This window comes from Austrofundulus limnaeus, unplaced genomic scaffold (assembly GCF_001266775.1).
Source record: "Austrofundulus limnaeus strain Quisiro unplaced genomic scaffold, Austrofundulus_limnaeus-1.0 Scaffold917, whole genome shotgun sequence".
Taxonomy (NCBI): domain Eukaryota; kingdom Metazoa; phylum Chordata; class Actinopteri; order Cyprinodontiformes; family Rivulidae; genus Austrofundulus; species Austrofundulus limnaeus.
In genome coordinates this window covers 5,343-26,326 of record NW_013953319.1, presented here as the reverse complement: position 1 = coordinate 26,326, position 20,984 = coordinate 5,343, and the positions used below count along the sequence as shown (strand labels likewise).

General features: G+C 37.2%; 1 protein-coding gene and 1 long non-coding RNA gene across 10 annotated transcripts in view; one reads left to right on the top strand and one right to left on the bottom strand.

Annotated features, from left to right (window-relative positions):
- Positions 1 to 13,334, bottom strand: part of LOC106533269 (plakophilin-4) — a 76,014-nt gene extending 62,680 nt beyond the window's left edge. For 4 of the 9 annotated variants that reach the window (XM_014029516.1, XM_014029511.1, XM_014029517.1 and 1 more), the window contains exon 1: positions 13,198 to 13,333. The gene's annotated coding sequence lies outside the window, so the exon portion shown is untranslated. Of the gene's footprint in view, positions 1 to 13,197 lie in introns of all 9 variants that reach the window. The other 5 variants (XM_014029512.1, XM_014029514.1, XM_014029518.1 and 2 more) reach the window with 3 other exon arrangements.
- Positions 13,335 to 13,443: 109 nt separating this feature from the next.
- On the top strand, positions 13,444 to 14,638 carry LOC106533271 (uncharacterized). The gene is made up of 2 exons (XR_001312219.1): positions 13,444 to 13,583; positions 14,523 to 14,638. It is a non-coding gene; the product is annotated as an uncharacterized LOC106533271 (long non-coding RNA).
- Positions 14,639 to 20,984: the final 6,346 nt, after the last annotated feature.

Sequence of the window (20,984 nt, the reverse complement as noted above, 5' to 3'; positions counted from 1 at the left end):
ATCTTGCTTAAAATCTATTTAATGGTTGCACCAGTGATAACAGTTGAGACATGTTTAAATTCTGCCATATTCCAATAGTTTCATCAGAAGACATGAATAAGATCCTAACAAAATGCAACCGTGCCGTGTACCACCTTCTCAGAGCTCTGCAGCAGCAGATGTAAAATCTAATACAGGCCTCCTTTAAAAACACACAAGGAAAAAATGTTCCACGGAGAAATCACGGTAAAGGAGGAAAGTAGGAGTGTTGACATACAAGACTAAAAAAATACTTTTTTATGTGCAGCTGGTCAGTATGAACCTTTCCCCCAGAGCACACTTAAGCCAACGCTGGATATTTAAATGCTTGATAGATTTACAGTGCTAAAAAAACTGTTCTTCTTTGGTTGAAAGTGCAGTCAGTTCAAAAGGAAGATAGTATACACAACACATTCAATTCAAATGTTGTACAAATCAAAAAACTAAATAAAAATACCTAATGAAAAGTTCCATTTAGCCCTTATTAAATCTTTACGCTGATAAATAGGTGAACCACAAGACACCCAAATATACAAACAAATCCAAAACACATTTTTAAATAAAATTATAAAAACTCATAAAAACACTTTTAGCACCAAGTAATAATCGTCAGTTCATTAAGGTTTGTAAGGCCCTAAAACGAACAGAATAGCTATACATTTTAAAAAGAGAAACAAATACTTTCACAACCCTCTGACACACCACTGGTTCTTAAATTATTTAGTGACTGGGCAGCATTATGTGCCTTCAAATGTATTGTGTGGAAAAATAATGCCCCCATTACTAATCTGTTGGTAGCTACAACAAAATCCCAAGAAACTCATTATACGTGGTTATTTATTCCAGTGTATTGACTTTTCTGATAAAACCAACTATTTTGGTCTTGTAGAATTTATTAGAATTCAACAGGATGAATATATACCTATTGCAACCATTTTATTTGGAAACAAAAATATGAAAGCAACTCATCAACACAAAACCTTCAAACACGTTTTCAGTCAGGTCACACGTGTTCAGCAATTCTCTGCTGAGCACTTCCTAACATTTAGGTTAGAAAAATACCAAAGGAAGTCCTGAAAAAGTAATATTGTAAGCAATAAAAACACAATTACTGTAAGGAAAATGATAACATCTTAATGCACTCCAGATGGACTTACCAGCATTAAAAGGCAAAAGACATTTGACTTTCTGCTGTTCTCAATAGCTGAAAATATGTTTGCCCATACTGACATCCAAAAGCAAAAGATTGCCTCTAAGAAACAGCCTCTTCACAAGCATTCTGTCAATGATTACCCCTAGTAGATCTAAGAAATTTGTGTACTCCCTTTTAGATCGACACATACCTGTCATTCTGTTGATTTAAGATTAAACCATGCGAGACATATGAGTCTATGTTGGGTGGACACAATAGTCTCAGTCCATCTTCTCCACAGATCAATGAGGAAGAAAGGAAAAGGGAATCATTTAGAAGCTGCACCCATGCTTACGTCACACTTTGAACCTCACTCCACAAATGTTGTAATAACCTGGGAGCTATGTGAGCATGTGTCCACTGGGCAGGACCTGTCCCTGATAAAAAGGCAGGAAATACAATCATCCGGCGGTGCACCACACTCTAAAATGTGCTCCTAGCATTTAATCTTGCAAAATATGTTTACTCAAAAAGGACGTTAGAGAGATGACTCCACTACCAAACAATCTGTGTTTGCGTTGCGCAGCAGTATATCTTTCTGTGAGCAAATTCCAACTGAGATGATTCACCTCCAAAAATCATTTCCTCACAACGGTAGGTCAACTAATGAGGAGCAGGGAGGCTCAACTGAAACTTTCTCAGCTGTTTCCAACATAGCACCCGAGGTAATATGTTGTGACAGAACGGGACGTAAACTGTTCTGATTGCATGCAAATCCTTCCAACAAAACAAGAGATTGTGCGAGACAGACATGCTTCATCCCGTCACGCGTTGTTAGGCAAATACATTTACGACCCTAATGCTTTTCTGCGTACAATTACAACGCAAACACAGAAAGTGCTTTGTATTAATGGCTCCCAAGGCAGAATGATAGTATGATTTATATTATGTGCATTTCCATAAGTCAGTTTCATGACTAATTCCTTGGGTAACAGATGTGCTAGAAGACCAGTGTTACTTAAAATGTGATTAGGATTAGGGATGTTCATTATTTAACCTCATTTAACAGTTCAGTGAAGAAGTGGTAAATGTTTTATTGAACTTATGCACTCCATTTTGCCATGTCAAACATTTTCTGTGGAGAGGGACTGATTCAAAAACTCTCTGATTCCAGATAGTTTTTAAGTTTAATGATGTAATGTTACAGATAGACTTAAACATACCAAGACTATACAAAAAGGCACAGGCTAAATAGAAAAATGAACCTTAACAAATGTTCAGCTCTTGGCAGTGGCCTGGCTTTAACAATGAAAGGTGTCGAGATGAATAGATCCTCTCTCTCTCAGCACTTTATTTTAATGCTGAATATAGCAAGAAACTATATTAGGGAAGAAAAAATAAGGATAAAAGTTAAATGATTTAGATTTCATAAGTTAAAGGAGGGGGGGGTTTATGTAAAATCAAATTTTCTGAGCTTTATATAATGTTATATTGTCATTCCTTCATAAAAAAACATACTTTAGTCTTGCTTTGACTCATTCATGCATGTTTGAGAAATCCTAGAATCTCCCGCCCCACAGAGCACACCTCCCCCAAAGCATTGTTGTAAAGTCATGCTGAAGTGAGAGTATCGGAAATGGTAGCAGGTTCTTAAAGAGGGAGAGGCAGGAGGGAGGTCTTCGTGATTCTGGGGAATAGCTTCTGGCAGCTGCATGCAGGCCCGTTTGTTTCGACGGACATAGGTTATTGGCCTGGTGGCCTAGCTGCTCCTGGGTGGATTCAGTGGACTCTTGGGATTCTGGGGGCATGTCGCCTGGGTGTGTAATGTGTTATGTGTTCTAGAAGTTGAACGTTATGGTGGGTGTAGCTTTTCTTCTGGGGTGTAGGATGGGTATATGCTGGGCATTGTTTGGACGATCCCGGTTCTGGTTCCGGTTTCCTGTGTGGGTTCCAGAACCTGGCAGGTCTGGTCCTGTTTGGAGGCAGGGTCGGTGAGGTCTGTGTAGTTTGGATGGGCTGGCTGGCTTGGGTTGTTTCGGGGTGGGATGGTTTTGACTTCCTGGTGGGTCTTGTTTCTCGCTTTGTAGGCCTTTTGCCCCTTATGGGGTTTGGTATGGGTTTTCTCGTAGGGCCGCTTCCAGCTGGTGTATAGATTCCGGACATGTGCTTGGCTTAGCTCTGTAGTTGCTACTTGGCTGACCTGGATGTGGGTGGTTCCAAGTCTGGGAGTAGGTGTGGTTGCTGCCTCCTTCGCTGTGGCAACTCCATGACACTCCATAGTTGGCTGCCTGAGTAGTGCTGGTGGTCTTGGTTTGTCTGTCTATAGCAGAGGTGGGCAATCCTGGTCCTCAAGCCCTACATGTTTTACGTTTTCCCTGCTCCAACACACTTGATTCAGTCATTGAATTACCTTATACAAATTCTGCAGAAGCCTGATAAGCACCCGATCATTCAAATCATATGTGTTGGAACAGAGAAACAAGTAAAACATGCAGGACTGCTGCCCTAAAGGACCTGGATTGCCCAACCCTGGTCTATAGGGTGATGCATGTTGGATGGGTTTTTCATTTCATTTGGCCTGCCTTTGGGGTCTGATATGACTTGCTAGCTAGCTCGGTGTTGGTACGGGGTGTGTTCCATTAAAAAAAAGTAGAGGCCAATTTTAAGGCACTTAGGCTATGATGCAAAGTCAAATTAATTTTTTTATATACAACTTTTTCATAATCTCTGAAAGTAACATAGTGACTTGACTGTGGTATCAAATTTGATCTATGTGCCTGGAAAATAGATAATACCCCCTTTCAAGGATTTTGTCTATTTAAATGGGAGACAAAAAAGGATGGCTTCTTTACAGCTAACTTGTTATTTCATGTCTCCACTTTGTGTCACGTGATTTCAAATATTTTTTTAATTATTTTAGCAGGTACAAAAAGAGTTGGAATCAAAAATGTAAACTGAAGATAAAATCTGAAAGAAAAACAATACTACTTAATTTTTTTGAATTTATAATAAAAACAGTAAGATGCTTTCTTATAGTTATCAACATTTCATCTTTTCTCATCCGTCCATTCATCTCTCATTCCACCTTCCTCTAACATTATTGTTGTGATAGTACAATAATGACACTTTATTTTTTTCCCCATTTGACTAACAATTACACACTTAGAGTTGCTGATTGGCGTGCAGTGCACCTAATGAAATATAAAACACAGCAAGGAAGTATAGGCCTCAGGTTGAGCTTTCTGAGAGACTAATTTACATTGGCATTGCCAACTCAATGCCTTAAAAGCCTTAGAGTGGATAAGCAGGGATTTATGGAACAACATACTACTGTCTAATCAATTATACATGTTACTACAGATAACTACACACAGAAACTTCACAACAAAACAGAGGTTAGCATGAAAATCATAAGTCAAATTGCCAATAAAAACCAGTGAAGTATAAAGATATTAAGATAAACTAATAGAATTGTATAATAGAAAAAGGTTGTAACTGCATTGTTTCCACAACACTGTAATAAAAAAATACAATGTATACACAATTTGGCCTATACCTCTTCTGTATACATTTTTCCTTTATTTGCTTTGATGCAATGTTCTTTGACACATGATAACCAAAGCAGAAGTAGAAACAAGTTGCCTTTTCTGATCAGCACTGCACTTGTAAATGTGCCTGAAATCTGTTATTTCACCTCAAAGGCACAAGACATCAAATCTAATTACATATTCTTCTGCAGATATTCATGCTTTTTTACTTTTGGGTTTTAATCATGCAGATGTGTCCTTCAAACTCTCCAAATAAAAAAAAACCTGACCTCAGATCACTGCATCTGAGAATGTCACGTTTCATAAATAACTGGAAGCCTGGGAAAATTTAGCTAATTTTACTACACAAGCTGAGAATATCCTGACAGCTGAACTTCATTTTTAATAAACATGTATTTAAATCTAGCTCTAAACTGTGGGGCTTTATGATTTTGAGGATGTAGAAAACAGATGGAATCACTGAACATTAAAAACAGACCCCCACTTCTGTAAATGTACACAGTTTGCACATGAAGAGTGTTGTGAACGTTGTAATGACAGAACATGTGAACATCTATCACTTATTGTTATTGGAATAATTTGCACTAAAATTGCAACAGTATATTTCCTAATATCAAGCAGTTTAAATATGTGAGGCACTTTTTAACAAAAGATGGAAATGTTGGTTTACTCTCATATGAAACACAAACGGGAGGTACTTTGTATAAAATAGACAACTATTTTTCATTTAAATGACTTACAGGCAGTTTTATAAGCACCTTAATAAATAATGGAACCCTCTGTTGAGCTAAAAAAATTATCTGTATTATTGGCAAAATGTTACTAAAATTAATTATTTGGGGGGGGGGGGATATATCTAGCTATTGAATCAATTGAATTTATTCACTAAATGTTAGACACTTGCCACAAAACTTGAAGAAGTAAAATGGTGAAAAATGTGTTTGGAAGAGAAACCTGTGAATGAGGCATATGATCAACAATATTTTACATGGTAAAATGTACCAGAAGAAAATCATTGCTGTAATGTGGAAAACTAAACAAATGATGTAAACTGGGGAAAAATAATATTGACTTAGCCACACAGTATGCTAAAATAAAAAAAATTAAAAAGATAAAAAGTAAATCATCCAGAGAGACAGAATAAATGAAGTTACTTAAGTAAATGTCAGATCTGCCAACCAGTGCCAGCTGGCATTTTAAGATGGTAGAAAAGTTCAGGTGGATTTATAAAATGTTTTAAATTGATCAATTTAGTTTAAAAAAATCTCTGTGACTTACATAAACAGAAAAGCTTTTCTCGTCGACTGTAAAGTTGTTTTATATATTTGTTTAGTGTTTTGAACTATTTTATAACACTGAAGGAAAAAATGCACATTTCAGTGAAATAAAATACATGTTAAATATACTTACGACTTCTGAGTTTTGCTGCAATGCCTCTTTTTACTGTCTAATCACTAAACTTGGATCAGAAATAAAATTTCAAAAGTTGCTAATCAAGAAATGCTGCACTTTTTGTGAGCAATGCATTTGTAAGTTGTTTTAGCATTTTTGGTCTTTTTTGACCAGAAAATGTCAATTGCTGTGTTGAGTACCTGGGAATGAATGTCTGTCCAGAAATAAAAAAAAAGCTTTGCATTGTTCAGGGTCATTGAAGCATACTGAGGGGAGTGCACTTCAGATGCCAGAAAAAAACAGTTCTTTGTGAGATGAGAACAAAAACAACCAGGTTAGATGATTTCAAATCTGGCAAAGGTCAACAATTTTTAAGGCAATTTGAAGGCGCATGGGCAAAAATGAGTCCCCTGGTTGACTTCTTACTTGGAGGAAATCTAAAAATTTAAGAGGAATCCAAAAAAAAAATGCAACACCCTCCAATCAACAGCTTTCATTTTCCTTTTTTTTTTTTTTTTTTTTGGTTGTCAGTTTAAAGACATACTTGTTTTGATATAACAGAACCAACAGTTCTACCAATTCTATAGCATAACGCAGAAGTTGGCGATCTATAAAATGTTTTTTTAAATGTCAAATGCTTGAACTGTATTCATTTGTTCATTCCCAAAGTCAAGAACTCCACTTTTCAGAGGTAATTTGACTTTGCTGCAGTCTTTCCAAATGTCTCGACATTTAAGAAGTGAATCTGTAATGCAAACAGGTGAAGCAGACAAATCCTGCAGAAGGTTTACATTTCAGCTGTATTCTGGATAATTACTACCAAGCTATGTGGTCAGTAGACCAGCATTAAAAGAAGCCTTTAGCTCTGGAAATAAAAGCGCACCTGCCCAGCAGTTTAAACCTGATCACACATTCAGGATTATATGTGATAAAACTAAATACCCAATAAATTAAAAAAGAGAAACTGAGCTAAGGTTTTGTCATCTCTCAAACTAAAGCAGTAAAATCTTTGATGATTCTGAGTCATTAAGAGCAAGTCTGCAGATTTTCTCTATAATATAATTAACAGACTTCTAAAATTGTAAGCAGATTTGAACATGAAGCCTGTTAAATTATTTGCTTTGCCTAAACCTTGCTCCTCTAAATAAAATTTAAATTGTATAAATGTCCAGTAGCTACTACTCTAAGAAAACACTGATGCATAATATATTTTAGCAAGAAAAAATGTACAAATAAAAAATATATATTTATACAGCTCTGGAAATACTTAAGAGACCACTGCACAGTTCCCCTGTATTTGGTAGAAAGCATTTCACCAAATATTGATTTCTGAACTCTTCCTGAGTTAAAACATTAGTTTTGTTGTTTCTAAATGAATATGAACTTGTTTTCTGTGCATTATTTGAGGTCTGAAAATGCTGCATCTTTGTCATCATTTTGACCATTTTTCATTTTCTGCAAATACTAAATATTTGCATGGAATTTTGAAGACATGTTATCAGTAGTTCATAGAATAAAATAATGTTCATTTTACTCAAACGTATACTTATAAAGAGTAAAATCATAGAAAATGATCATTTTAAAGTGGTCTTTTAATTTTTCCAGAACTGTATAGTGGGGCTGGGTGATATGGCCCAAAAAAAAATCTCGATTTCTTTCATCCCAAATATTATTTTCGATTTTAATCGATTTTGCTTCCCACTTAACAGAGAGCTTCTGTTTCAGGTATTGAAAAAAATTGTTGTACTCCTGCTTTTTGTAGCAAGAGCCTTCAAACAGATTTTGCAGTGAGGTGTTCGTTGCTCCAAGTCTGAGTTTGCAAAACCTAACAAGTTCCAGAAAACGAAAGAAACAGTGCCTTTTTTTGGGAAGTAGATCCTCTTTGCTAGCTGCCATATTGTCGTCTTGAGGGATGACCTCTGAACTACAGAAGCACCAAAGAGTGCACTGGTGGGGGAAAATAAAGCTTGATTTTCCCAAAATTAAATCTTTATAAATGGCAAATTCGAATTAATCGATGAAATCGATTTATCGCCCAACCCTACTGTATAGGGAATAAAATGTCTACCTCACTCTATAAGGGTGCTGCATAAATCTGTGTGTTAATACGTGAATCTGGCAAGTAGTTCGAAAGCAATTTGTGTGGTCATCAAGATTAGAAAGGTGCTCTTTAAATGCTTCACTGGGATGGACTTTTACACAACCCAATCCTTTTAACACAAGTAAAAAGATAGCTTTTTGCCTGAGGTGATAATGTGAGTACAACTGAAATATTCAGCAAGGGATTATATATCCAGCTGAGGTAATTCTGCAGCCAGATAGGCTTGGATAGATGGGATTGTTTAAGCAATTAGCAGGCAGAAAGACTCCACCAGCAAAGTTGCACGAAGAGCAAACAGCAGAAGAGAAACTCAGTGTTTCGACTGGCGCTGTCCACGTGTACATTGATGGAGGGCCAGTCTTACAGACTCAGCATGTCAGGTCAATGGAGTCCCCTTTTATTGGACAAAAACTCTATTGTGCCTCTAATCTCTAAAAGCGCTGACATGCTTTGTGCTCCGTGCTATCTTTAGCTAGCTGGAATCCAACCAGAGTACAAATTTTGGGACTCAGCCTACCTGCATTTCCAGTTACATCAACATTTAACCAGAAGCCACACATGTCGAGACCTATCCACACAAGCCCAAAGCAGGACTGAATGTGTCATGTGAATGAACTGTGGCTCTAGATTTAATTAGATTCAATTGAGCCTTTTTTCTTAAATACACAGCCAATAAAAAAACAAATAAACTTTTGGAAACATTGTCTCCTCCTTATGCTAAATCTCCAGCACACATCTTTAGCACTTGGAAAATAATATTTTTAAATGATGTAAGATGGATATAGCAATTTCACTCTGGAAATTCCCCCATTTTACAACATGTGGTTTGTGCTCCAGGAAGACAAGAGAGAAAGGAAAGATGAACTCTTTCAGTCCCAACCATATTGCGGAATGGCTGCTGGATTTTGTGAAAAAATAATTTAGATGTCAAATGAAAATGAAAAAGTGTTTATTTGGTTGACTGCTACTGCAGCTAGTCTGTACTGCAATCAATCATCATTACCCCACAATGGTTTCACCAAGGCAGATGACTTCAGGGTGATAGAGCCTTCATATTTTAAACAATTATCTCTCATTCTACTAATTTATGTTACCGTATATGTCCTGTAACAGTATAAACAAATATGATTTTAACTTTTGCCTGTACATCTAAACTAGGTATGTCCCGATCCAGATTTTTTGGCTCCCGATACAATCTTTACCGATACAAGCTTTATTTCTTTATTTCTTTCCGAGTGACAAGGTTGGTAGTATTAAAGGGAGCCCTGCTGTTCCAGGGGTTGACATAACCATTGTTTAGGTTGTCCGGGACAACCTACTTTTGTTTCGGACAACCAGATCCCACCTCCCGGTTGTCCTGTGGAAAATCAAGAAAAAAAGATCTAGATGAATGTTTTCCGTCGCGGGTGTCCGTCATTTATAAAAATGAAAGGGGGAAAAAACTTGTTAAAGCCATCTAGGGATTAAAACTGATTGTTCTTTCACCCAATAGAGAAAACCAAAGTCAAAGTTTTACCCAGCAGAGGAGAATGAGGAAGTTCTACTCAAGCAGCTCCTGAAACCGTCAACCTGGCTGACTGAGAACATTTATATATAGTAAACTTTGTATACAGAACAATAAATTTTTATTGAGATTTTTGCGGCCAACCAAAACGTTTTGCAGACTACCAGATTTTGTCAACAGGTTGCCTGGACAACCTTAACGGCAGTTGTAAAGCAAGATGCTGAAAACTGTCGTGAAAACTGGATCGGCCCGATCACATGACTAAATGTGATTCTACCAATTTTCAAAAAAAAAAAAAATGGCCATATCTGCCACCAATACCGATGATGAGTATCTGATGAGGACATCCATAATGTAAACTATGCATTTATTTGTATAGATTTATAAAAGCCTTTATGTCATTAGTACCAATGCAACAAAATGCTGACTAACTTCATGAAAGTTCTGAAACCACATGACTGGGTTACTCAACAGATGCTGACCTTCTACAGACTAGCTGGGAAAAGAAGGTCGGCACTTCAGCACATTATTTAAATACATGCAAGCACAGATAGAAAAGTGAACAATTCTCTTTCCAGGCACTCGGGCTACGAGGCAGAGACTGAAAAATGCTTCCCTTTTCTTAAAACTGGTGAGGAATCGGGGTGGGAAGGGGAGAGTGTTACTTTTTGATCGAAGCAGAAAAAGCAGATCTGACACACAACGTGGGGGTAAGGGATTATGCCTTGTTGTGGAGCCAGAATGAGGGGGTGAAAAGGCAAAAGGAGTATGGGCCTGCCAAAGAGAACCAAGCCATTCAACTGTTGTCAGTTCTCATTAAAAAGAAGTCACCATGAAGTCTGGGTCAAACAATCCCACAAACGACCTTTGGTATGAATGTGTCTACTGCATAGGACTCTTCTTTTTTAATAAATGCATTTCATTAGCAGTTGCACAAGCAAATCAGTTGTTTAAATACATCGAACTTTTACAAATGTGATGTGAAACCAAACAAGCTAGAAACTCCTCTGACCTGCTAAAAGAAAAAAATATTTCTCTTTGTGCCAAATAAAGTTTTTCTGCTAAGAGTAAAAAGAGAAAATGCTAAAAATGCAAGAAAACACACAAACTGAGAAAAGGCAAAGTATAACTCTAAACCAAAATCACGCTGTAGCCTGAAAGCCACCCTTGATAGTTGACAGCTGTGAGGCCGTGTGTGAAGGCAGCAATATAAATCACTAGGGTTGTAACTCACTGACTGTGAAAATCCGCATGTGAGTGAGACAAAAATGAAAGAGAAAATCAAGACAATTAGTGTGCCCTAAGAACGTCCGCTGTTAATAGACCAAATTAAAAGTACCTCACTGCAGTCACATCAGAGATGCATGCAAATAACCTGTTCAAGTGTCAAATGATGGCTTTCACAAGAGCTTTCTTTTCTGTTCATTTTACATGCCTATTAGCATGAGCATAACTTAATAATCCACAAACACTTCAGGAAAAAAAAATAGAGTGCATTACTGACTTTATGGGATAAATTAAACAGTATTTTGAAGCATTTAAAGCTTCCGAGACAAATTATTTAAAGTAGTGTTTCCCAAAGTTGGGGTCGGGACCCAAAGTGGGGTCCCGAAAAATCAAGGTGGGGTCCTGAAAAGATTTTTGGAATTAATGACATTTTTGCCTTAGTTGTTACAAATGAGTAAGATTAATGTATTTAAAATGGATAAATGTAGTATAAAAATATTGTTACTATTACTATTGTTTAGTTGACCTGATACAAATGTTTATCATCCAAAAATAGCTGGGGGCACAGGTCTCTGCTACTGTTATTTTGTGGGTCAAAAGCTGAAAAGTTTGGGAACCACTGCACTTTGGTTCAAAAAGTTGGGCTTGGAATGGGTCATGAAGCACCTTGGATAATCTCTAAAAAGCAATTTAAAGGGTAATAAAATAATTGCTGATGTAATATTTTCCCCTATAACTATTACAAAAACACAAAATAAGTATAAATAGGTATTTATATTTGTGTACAAGCTGTTTAGGTTGTCAAAAAGCCTGTGTTTTTAGGGTTATTAACAAAGTTCGTGTACTCAGACCAGTAATATTTGGGTTCACATGTTTTTGCCATGGATATTTTGTGGGTCAGAAGATAAAAAGTTTGGGAACTACTGATTTAAAGGGTAAAAAAAATGTTATTTTAGTTTTGTTTAATAGGAGGAAACGCACCAAAGTTAGTGCTACATTATTTGGTTTTCCAAATAAAAAATCTGCATCTATGTTAAAATTTGGTCAACAAGAAGTGAGGTGCATGGAAATATATAGCCAGTGCCTTTAAGTCACCAAATCATGTGGCTAATAAAGCACCAGTTGAACCTGATAGTGTAGCAAAAAAAAAGAAAAGAAAAGAAAAGAAAAAAGCACAGTAATGGAAATGTAAAACATTTTCATTTGACTGCTTTTATGCAAATTGAGCAACTGAAATGATAGCAGTAAGACATAATTTGGATTTTTTTAATGAAATTTTATTGAACATTGATTTTAAATATAAGTGAATGCATCTTCAGCCTATTGGTTTGAACAGCACTGGGACTCCAGGGACAGCTGTGGTTTTTATGTTGCATTAGACATGTTTAGTGCACAGCAAATAAAACAGCTTGAGAACCTGTAATTACACCTGCATTGTGCCATTTGTTAATAAAACCTACAACTAATACAAGTTTATGAATATAGCTTACACATGCCTCGTCTAAGACTAATTTTAACATTTTGAGACAATTATCCAATTAATCTAAGTATGCTACACCTGTATGCTTCAGGTCAATTAAAATACTTTTTGTAGGTCATTGCAGCAACTATAAGTCTCAAAACAAAGGCTTTCAGCACAGTGCAAAGCAATGAAAGGAGTAGAATGGCGGTGTTTGCTAAATAAATTAATTAAAAAAAACCTGGGTAAAAAAAGGCAGATTAGGGTAATTAAATATGGCGTAGCTTGAACGTGGGAGCAAAAGGTAAAGTCAATGTTGTGGGGGCAGAGTTCGGATCTCCGCCTCTCTGCGAGGTCGCATTCCGGAGATTCCCACACTCTAAGCTCACCTGCCCTCGCCTTCACCTTTTCCCAGCACGTTTTCAAGGACATAAACAGAGTTTACAGAAGAAACCGACACTGAAACCGCTGTTTTTTCCCCTCCTCTCTCTCTCTCTCCTCTTTGCGTTGAAGTTTTCGCAGTAATGGTTTTAGCACGAGCGCGAGGATCCCTTTAGGAGGTGCCCGCGATGAAGCACGCGCAAGAGGGAGATTAGCAAGAATTAAGATTGTTCCCCCGCTGCGAAGAAGCTTTTTAAAAGCTCGCCTTTAAAGAACGCACGCACGCAAAACGCAGCCACTTTCTTTGCGGGGCGAAACGAAGAGTTTCTGAGTTCCCTCCTCCTCTTTCTCCTCCTTGCAGGGATGCTTCCCCCCCTCAACATTTTAGCCCAAAACTGTTCCGCAGTTAACGAGGCGTCGAAAACATTAACAAACCTTAAGAGGACTGTTGTTGCGCTGGTTGAGCTGCAGCTCAGGTCTACGTGGGAACGTGTAACTTCATCTGTAAAGTCCAGTCGCTTACTTCCACACGCGAAGAACGAAACTCGTGTCCATGGTCGAGAGAAGAAGCCAGCCCCCTTCCCTTCCCTGCATCTACCAGCAGTCCCAGGCAAAGCGAGCGTGCATGACGTCAGTGGGAATGTGGGGGAAACCAGTGGGGACTCCTGATTGGCTGCGGTACAAAGTTGGGGCGTTCCTGGTTCTCTGCGTATGGTTAAAATAACCAATGAGTGAAGAGATGGTAGTTACCGTGGTTACCAATTGTGTAAACCCGTACGCTGTTGTTAACGTGGACAACATGCGGTAAGCTAGGTTGTTCAGTAAGTAAACCTTCTTTCTACTCAAAGAACGACTATTCATAATAAGAGTAGCACCGGCGTAAAACTTGTCTGGAGTTTGCCATGTTGTTTCAATTAGTATTTAACCTGTCTTGTGTTTTTGTTTGTTTAAGACTGTTTTAAAAAAGACTGGTTTTGGCTTACTTCCGCATTCAATTTTCACTGGGGCAGCAGCTATTTTCAGTTTTATTTACAGGAAAATAGTAATATTTTTTTCAGCTTTCAACAGATAATTGACTTTCTTGTTGTGTCAAACACAAACAAATATTTATATATGTATTTATGTTTTTATTTTTCTTTACTTTTACTTTTACTTTTTTAACTTAAATCTTCTTAACACTATTTTTAAGTGAATATGTTTGCACCATAAGATAAGTTGCCTGCTTTAATCTTGTTGTACTGATGTATAATGACAATAAAGGCATTCATTCATTCATTCATTCATTCATTCATTCATTCATTCATTCATTCATTCATTCATTCATTCATTCATTCATATTTAAAAAAATGAACTTCAAAATTAGTTGTGAGTGTTTTCATAACCTTTTGTTAGACTGTCCAGGCCAGAGGCTTCTCATATTGAAATTTTTATGCTAATTTGTAATAAAATATTTCTTGATGGAGTAATTAGCAGTGTATATCAAATGGTAAGCATTCTGCAAAATCACAACTCTTTCTAAATTATTGTCAAAGAAAGTCCGGAACCTTCTAGCAGCTCATCTAGATGCAACATCTGCTGTGTCAAAACACAAAATGTAACAAATGTAACAGGAATTGAGTTTTCCTCATGTCGATGAAAGGTTTTGTGTTCTTATTTTTATTTTTTTAAAGGGGGTTGTGGCCCACAAGAAATATTCCTGTTCAGTTTAAATTAAGAATTTCTTTAAACACCACAATTCATTTTGTTCGTTTCGTCTAAAGGTGCAGCGTACCGGAAAAGAGACAAGACAGAAACAGACGAACAGAAAAGAGATCTACAGCAATGAGTGGAGGAAACCTACAGACGTTTGTCACAAACTACAAACCAGAAGATTCTGGTAAACAATTGAAAAGTTGCTCTTTGATATAAACAACTTCTGAAAGAGTGGCCTGACTGAGCTGAAAGTTCATCATTTAAAAAACTTAAAGCATCAAAGTTTTTTTTTTTGAGGACCCCCCCCCCCCCCACACACACACACACACACACACACACACACACACACCTGGACAGAGAATGTCAGGTAAGAGCATGTGTCAGCTATATTTAGAGGTAACCTTTTATCTCCAATTTACATCAGTCATCAGTAACACACACACACACACACACGTCTGGTTTTTATATACCTGTGCGGACTATGGATTGACTTCCATTCATTTTTTTTGGTAATTTTATATCCTAACCCTGACCATTTACACTAAAATTAACCTCACAGTTACTTACCTGACCCTAAAACTAACCTGAACTCAATTCACACCTTGGTCCTAAACCTAACCCCCCCACCCGTAATTTGCATTTGTATCCATGGGGACCGGGCATTGGCCCCCACAATGCACGTTTGGTACCCACAAGGCTGCTTTTTTGTGGKAAATGGTTCCCACAATGTAGCAAACACGTGCTCGCACACTGACACGTACACTGTGTTTTAAAAACACACTATATGAATTAAGTTAAGAAACACTTTATGTACACACATTAGGGGCACAACAATACATGTATCTGTATTGAACCGTTCAGGTTCTAAACACACTATGTATGGAACAATACAGATTTTTTTAAATTAATTTTTATCAGCTTGTCTTCTGAAGATGCTCTGTGTTAAAGGCTCAGTGGATCTGTGTTCGACTACTCCACCTAAGGCTGCAATGTCAAGCATGAATCCACTGAGAAACTTGCTGTTTCAGTAACATTTAATTTAAAAACTGTACTTTTGAGGTTAAACAACTGTTCATAATTATTGACAATAAATTAAAAGTTAAGAAGGGCATGGAAATTTCGCTTTTTTGAATCAAAAAATATTGAATCGTGAGGCCGTATGGTTGCACTCCTAAATATATTTTATATAATAAAAACATAGTATTTTGAGAAAACAGATTGCTTTTGCTACATTCCCTGCACGTTCTGAGCTATTCTCAATGTATTTCATAGAGCGTTTGCTCACCTAACATTAGGAAGAAGATGTAGGTTTAAAAACAATCTGATGCATACATAGACAATGCACGCTTCATTGGTTCAGTAATGTGTGAGCACTGAGTAGGTTTTCTAGCTGAGCACAACCATAAATGAATGTAATTTACAAAGAAGAAGAAAAAAAATTAAAGTGCTGTGCGCACTCGCCCTTTATGTGGTAAGGGTAGACATATTATTTCATGATATTAAATTAAGACGTTTACAGTCAATGTTGAAAGACAAAATGATAAACCTGAGMTGCGCTGCATTCACTGATGAGATAAATTCAAATGAAACACCTTCCATTACACAAGAAATTAAGTCGAAGGGTAAACACAAACACCAAATGTAATTTATGTGGAAAATTAGTTTTGTTTTATTACCAAGAACTCAGTTATTGCTTATTTTGTGAAAGCAATGCATATTTGAATATTTGTGATAGTTTCAGATCTCATCAAGGTATTAAATAAACAAACTGTTTTTTTCCAGATTTTGTTCAAAGGCATTTTGGATAACATTTAAAACAACCATTTCATCAATAATGGGATTTCTCTTGATCTGCATCTTTGACTTTGCACCAGATGTGTGGTTTAAGTGTTGTATGCACAGAACATTGCAGGTTTTTTGGGGAGTATGGGATAAAATTAAGTGTGTGCTGTGATTGGTGAACATGCACACAAGGGAGGAGGTGGGGTTACACACCCGGTGAGCACAGTCTGGCTGGTCTGATTGGACTTTATGTGTGAATTTTGGTGCACAAAAAAGCCCAACCTCTTTGACAAAAAAGGCAGCAAGCAATCTGCATTCCTTCAGCTAATGCTAATGTGTTGTTGTCTTAAGGCAGAATCTTTCATGTTTGCATCACAGACTTGAGAAATTGCCACACRTCCTTGTGTTTGCATCCATCACTCCCCCTCCCTCACTTCTGTCCAAATCCCCTGCGACCTGTGTTTGCTTAACCACTTCTTCTTCTCTACTCAAATCCACTACTACTATTTTTTCTCGCAAATAAGAAACTTGGCAACACCAGGGTCATTTTTTTCCAGCACTGCATCCACCTTCAACACTTGCTGTAAAAAAAACCTGCCTTGATTTAAATGGCTTTTTGAATTATGCCTATACTGAATAGAGCTCTCGCCACATAATCTTCATCATTCCCTTCAATTATGCTAACATTCCCTTGGCACCAATCAATCTGTGGTTTCCTTTTATGACTTTAAAGCAGCAGACTGCCTGTTTCTCTGAATAACAGTGACAGCTTTCTGAGCTGCCTCTTAGCAAACAGTTCACTGCCAAAAAAAGATGACAAAGACACCAAAAGGAAAAGAAAAATATTCCCCTTTCTAATCAAAGTTAAACACAAAACAGCTTTGGCGCTTTTTCAACACTCGCACATATTCCTCACAGCAGAGTGTTGCTTACCTGTTCTTTGACAGAGGCCAGGATGGAAGAGGTGGTCTCTGTCTCAGATCTGTCTCCGTTTGCGGCCGGCATCACCGGGGGGACCATGGCCCCCTTCTCTTGGTCCGCTGGCTGGTCTGGCACTGGCATTGCTAAAATTAATACATAAAGAAGGAAAATGCATTAAGAAGAGCAGTGGTTAGTGCTGGTACCTCTCGGTAAGAAGGTCGTAGGACCGCCTTCCCACCTGGGGCCTTTCTGGGTGGAGCTAGCATGTTCTCCTCATCTTTTCTCAGATACTGTTTACCAGATTGTGGGATTGTTTGGGGGCGACCGACAGTAAAGTCAATGATGGAACAGGTTCTCAAACTTTAAAGAGTGGACTGTTGCACGTCTCAATGTGTTGCTTCACGATGTACTCACTCATGAAGCTTGTCCAGGCTTGTTATGCTGCTCAAACGTTGGGATTATTGCCTAAAACAATCGCAATCTGGAGATGCAAAATAGAGGTAAGGCTAAATGGTTGTGCAGTAATTTCACTATACATATAATGTYTTAATTACTATAGTGGATCAAATACATCGTTAGAGAAAATACAGGTATACAATAATCATATTAACAGCATTATGACCTGTGGGGCTGAGTGATAATTATCTACCTATAATCTTGAGGCAGGCCAATCTATGATTTATTAAATGCTGATTGAATCATCATATTTGGCATATATATTAATTAGTTAATGTGCATGTTTTGGTTTTACTGGTGCTAAATGTTTTTCTTTAATATTGTCTGTAACTTTCAGCATGATGGATATTAACAATAATAATAATAATAATAATAATAACAATAACAACAATAATAATAATAACAGTAATAATAATAATAATAACTTTATTTGTAAAGCACTTTCAGACAAAGTGCTGGACAGGAGATAAAATCACAGATGAAAAGAGGGGAAGTCACAAAGTAAAAACAAAATGAAAACACAGAAGATGAGATAAAATCACAGGAGAGGGCAAATCATTAATAAAAAACAAAGGATAAAACTGACACGTAAGATGGTTTGAACAGGTGAGTCTTTAACTTAGCTTTAAAAACCTCAACAGAACAAGCCTGATGATGACCTGAGGGAGATTGTTCCACAGAAATTATTGTTAAGAAGTAAACTGTAACCAAATATATAGATGTGTTCAACTTTTAATATACTCTGTAGTTATATTTTTTTGAAATATTAAGTGGCCATGTTTTATCTGTAGGCAGCAAATATAATACGCAGCCAAGATCTCTGTAAACCACATCAATTTATTTAGCACTAGATACCTAGCAGCAACAATCTTGGGTTGTCATAATTATATGTATTTGAAATTATTTTTCATGTATATGTTATCATTGTTGTACATATACACAAGTAATACACGGCACAGTGATCTTATTGACCAATTTCACAATCTTTCAAGTCACACACAGGCACCGGATGTCCCCAAACTGGACCATGATTCTTTGCGCTAGGCAAAGATGGTGGTATCTGTAAAAACAGGTCCATGCACAACTGGGTATGACTCTCAACTACTACCACAGCAAACTATCCCTCAAGATCAGTAAAAGTGGCCATATTATGGTATCTTTAGCACTACATATATTTTGGTTGCAACTATTGACTGGTACCACTAAAATTGATTGAGTTATAGCACTTGTGTGTGCGTTGATGTTGACTGGCCATGCTGGCAATTTTTAATTGAATTGTCTCCAATAAGGTATTCAGTTGTAGACATTTATCCAATGATTACTTCCTGAGAGTTTCATTCAATTCTGTCCAGTGGTTCCTGAGATAATTTGCTGACACAGAGGCAGGCATTGTTTCTAATATTTGCTTTACATGACATACAATTTTTATCTGTCTAAACATTTGTTTTTATTTATTCCCTCCACAGACTGCAATTACGTCTGACTTATTGCATTTRCAGATGTTTACAAACCACAATTTAACTAAAAACGGAAAATGTTTTAAACGACCGATAGTCATCAGGGGAAATTAACCCTTCAAACAACTGAATGAGAAAAGAAAAAAGTTTGTCAGTTTGCTCAATAACCCCGAGGCAACAATCTCGTGGTCACAGTGAGTGGCTGTGAATAAACTATTTTCTAACTCTAATTAGTCTGCAACACACACACATACACACACTTGTCACTCTCAATATGCTGCATTACAAACAGTGGTCCTTGTAGACTTGTTAAAATGCAATGCCCCAGTTATCACAATTTTAAATAATTAATTCAGAATATAGGCGAGTGACAAATGTCTCTGACAATTCATTTCAAAAGGAARGAGCCTCTCCAGTGATTGCTGACTTGGGAGAGGGAAAGCCACATAACATGTGGGTCTTTGTCAAGCACCACCTCACTAACTGTAACAAGTACTGTCAGACCTGCTCTGACACATCTGTCTGTTATTTCTGCAGAACTTCATTGGATAAATCACAGCAGGAACTAAAACCTGCAGTGGAAACAGAATGTAGTTTGAAAACGTTTTTCCTTTTACTTGTAAATTTCAAAAGGTTTTACCACTAATTCGAACTCACAGGTGTGATTAGAGACACAAGTTAGACTGTAAATCACTGAGAATCAGAAAACATCCAGTCTGCCTATCGACCGGTGAGCTCACCAGCAGACAGTTGGAGTCTGGGCGATGTCTGTAAATAAAAGATGCAAGTGAGAGGGCCTGCAGATGGAAGCATTCACTCTCGTTGAGAAACATCGCCGCTGTGTTTGGCATCTCCCCTCCAAAGTGAGGGATGAGTCACCAAAATAGGGTCCTTGAGCAACCGGAAAACCCCAACAAAACTGGGATATTTCAGATGTGGTGGCTGTGGCCCAAGTATTTCCTAATAAAGACTGCTAAATGAGCCAGCCAGTAGGCAAAGAAAATACTTTTTTTGTGGACTTTTACAGTTGTTTTCAACATTAAATCAGATTTAATTGACAATRAAGCTTGGACTGGTCTGTGATTCTGGTGATATGATAACTCTGAGCACAAATACCACSGTTTTACAGTTTTTTAATAGAAATGCAAATGTTGTTAGGGCTGCATAACTGATTTTTTTGCAATTGTTTTTTTTTTACCATTTTAAAATTTACAATTTAAAGTAGACAAATCCTTCCTTCTCACATTTAAATTACTTGGGGTCTTTATAGAGTGTACTACAATGAATTCCCCCTTATTCTACCTTTACCAGCTCCTCTTTCACTCCTTTTCTACTATGTGCCTCAAAGCAGCTGATTTTGTTAGTGTTCCTTTAAGACACTTCAAGCTCCGCCCCCCTCCGGCTTCCAGACCGGTCCACTCCGGTTTGAGAGAGGGAGTTACATTTTCTAGCTTGCAGAAACATTTCATTTGCAATTTAATTAAAAGATGTTAATAACAGAAGACTTGTTCATCCAGCCTTACATGTTGGAGCCAGAGTCTGACCAGAACAAGAGGAGAATGAAGACGAGGAAATTGTAGTTGGTAAGTACAGACCTAATTTGGCAAATCTGAAAAAAAAGATACTTTGACGTAATAGACTCAGAAAACTGAAAGGGTGGAAAATTATGATCCAAACAGAACATAAAGATATCTTTGCAGCACCTGAAGAGACTAAATTCTACTTCTCTGCTTCCTAGAGACTCCACGTCCACAACAAAATGTGTTTAACAGCTAAAAAAGTAGATTTTGCATGATGTCTCCTTTAAAGTAATAGACATTAGCTGTGTTTTCATCGCAAATGTGCATAAAATTTTGTCGATATTCTGTTAATGTCGAAAAACACAGTTTCGCAATTGCAGTGTTTCCATTAAGT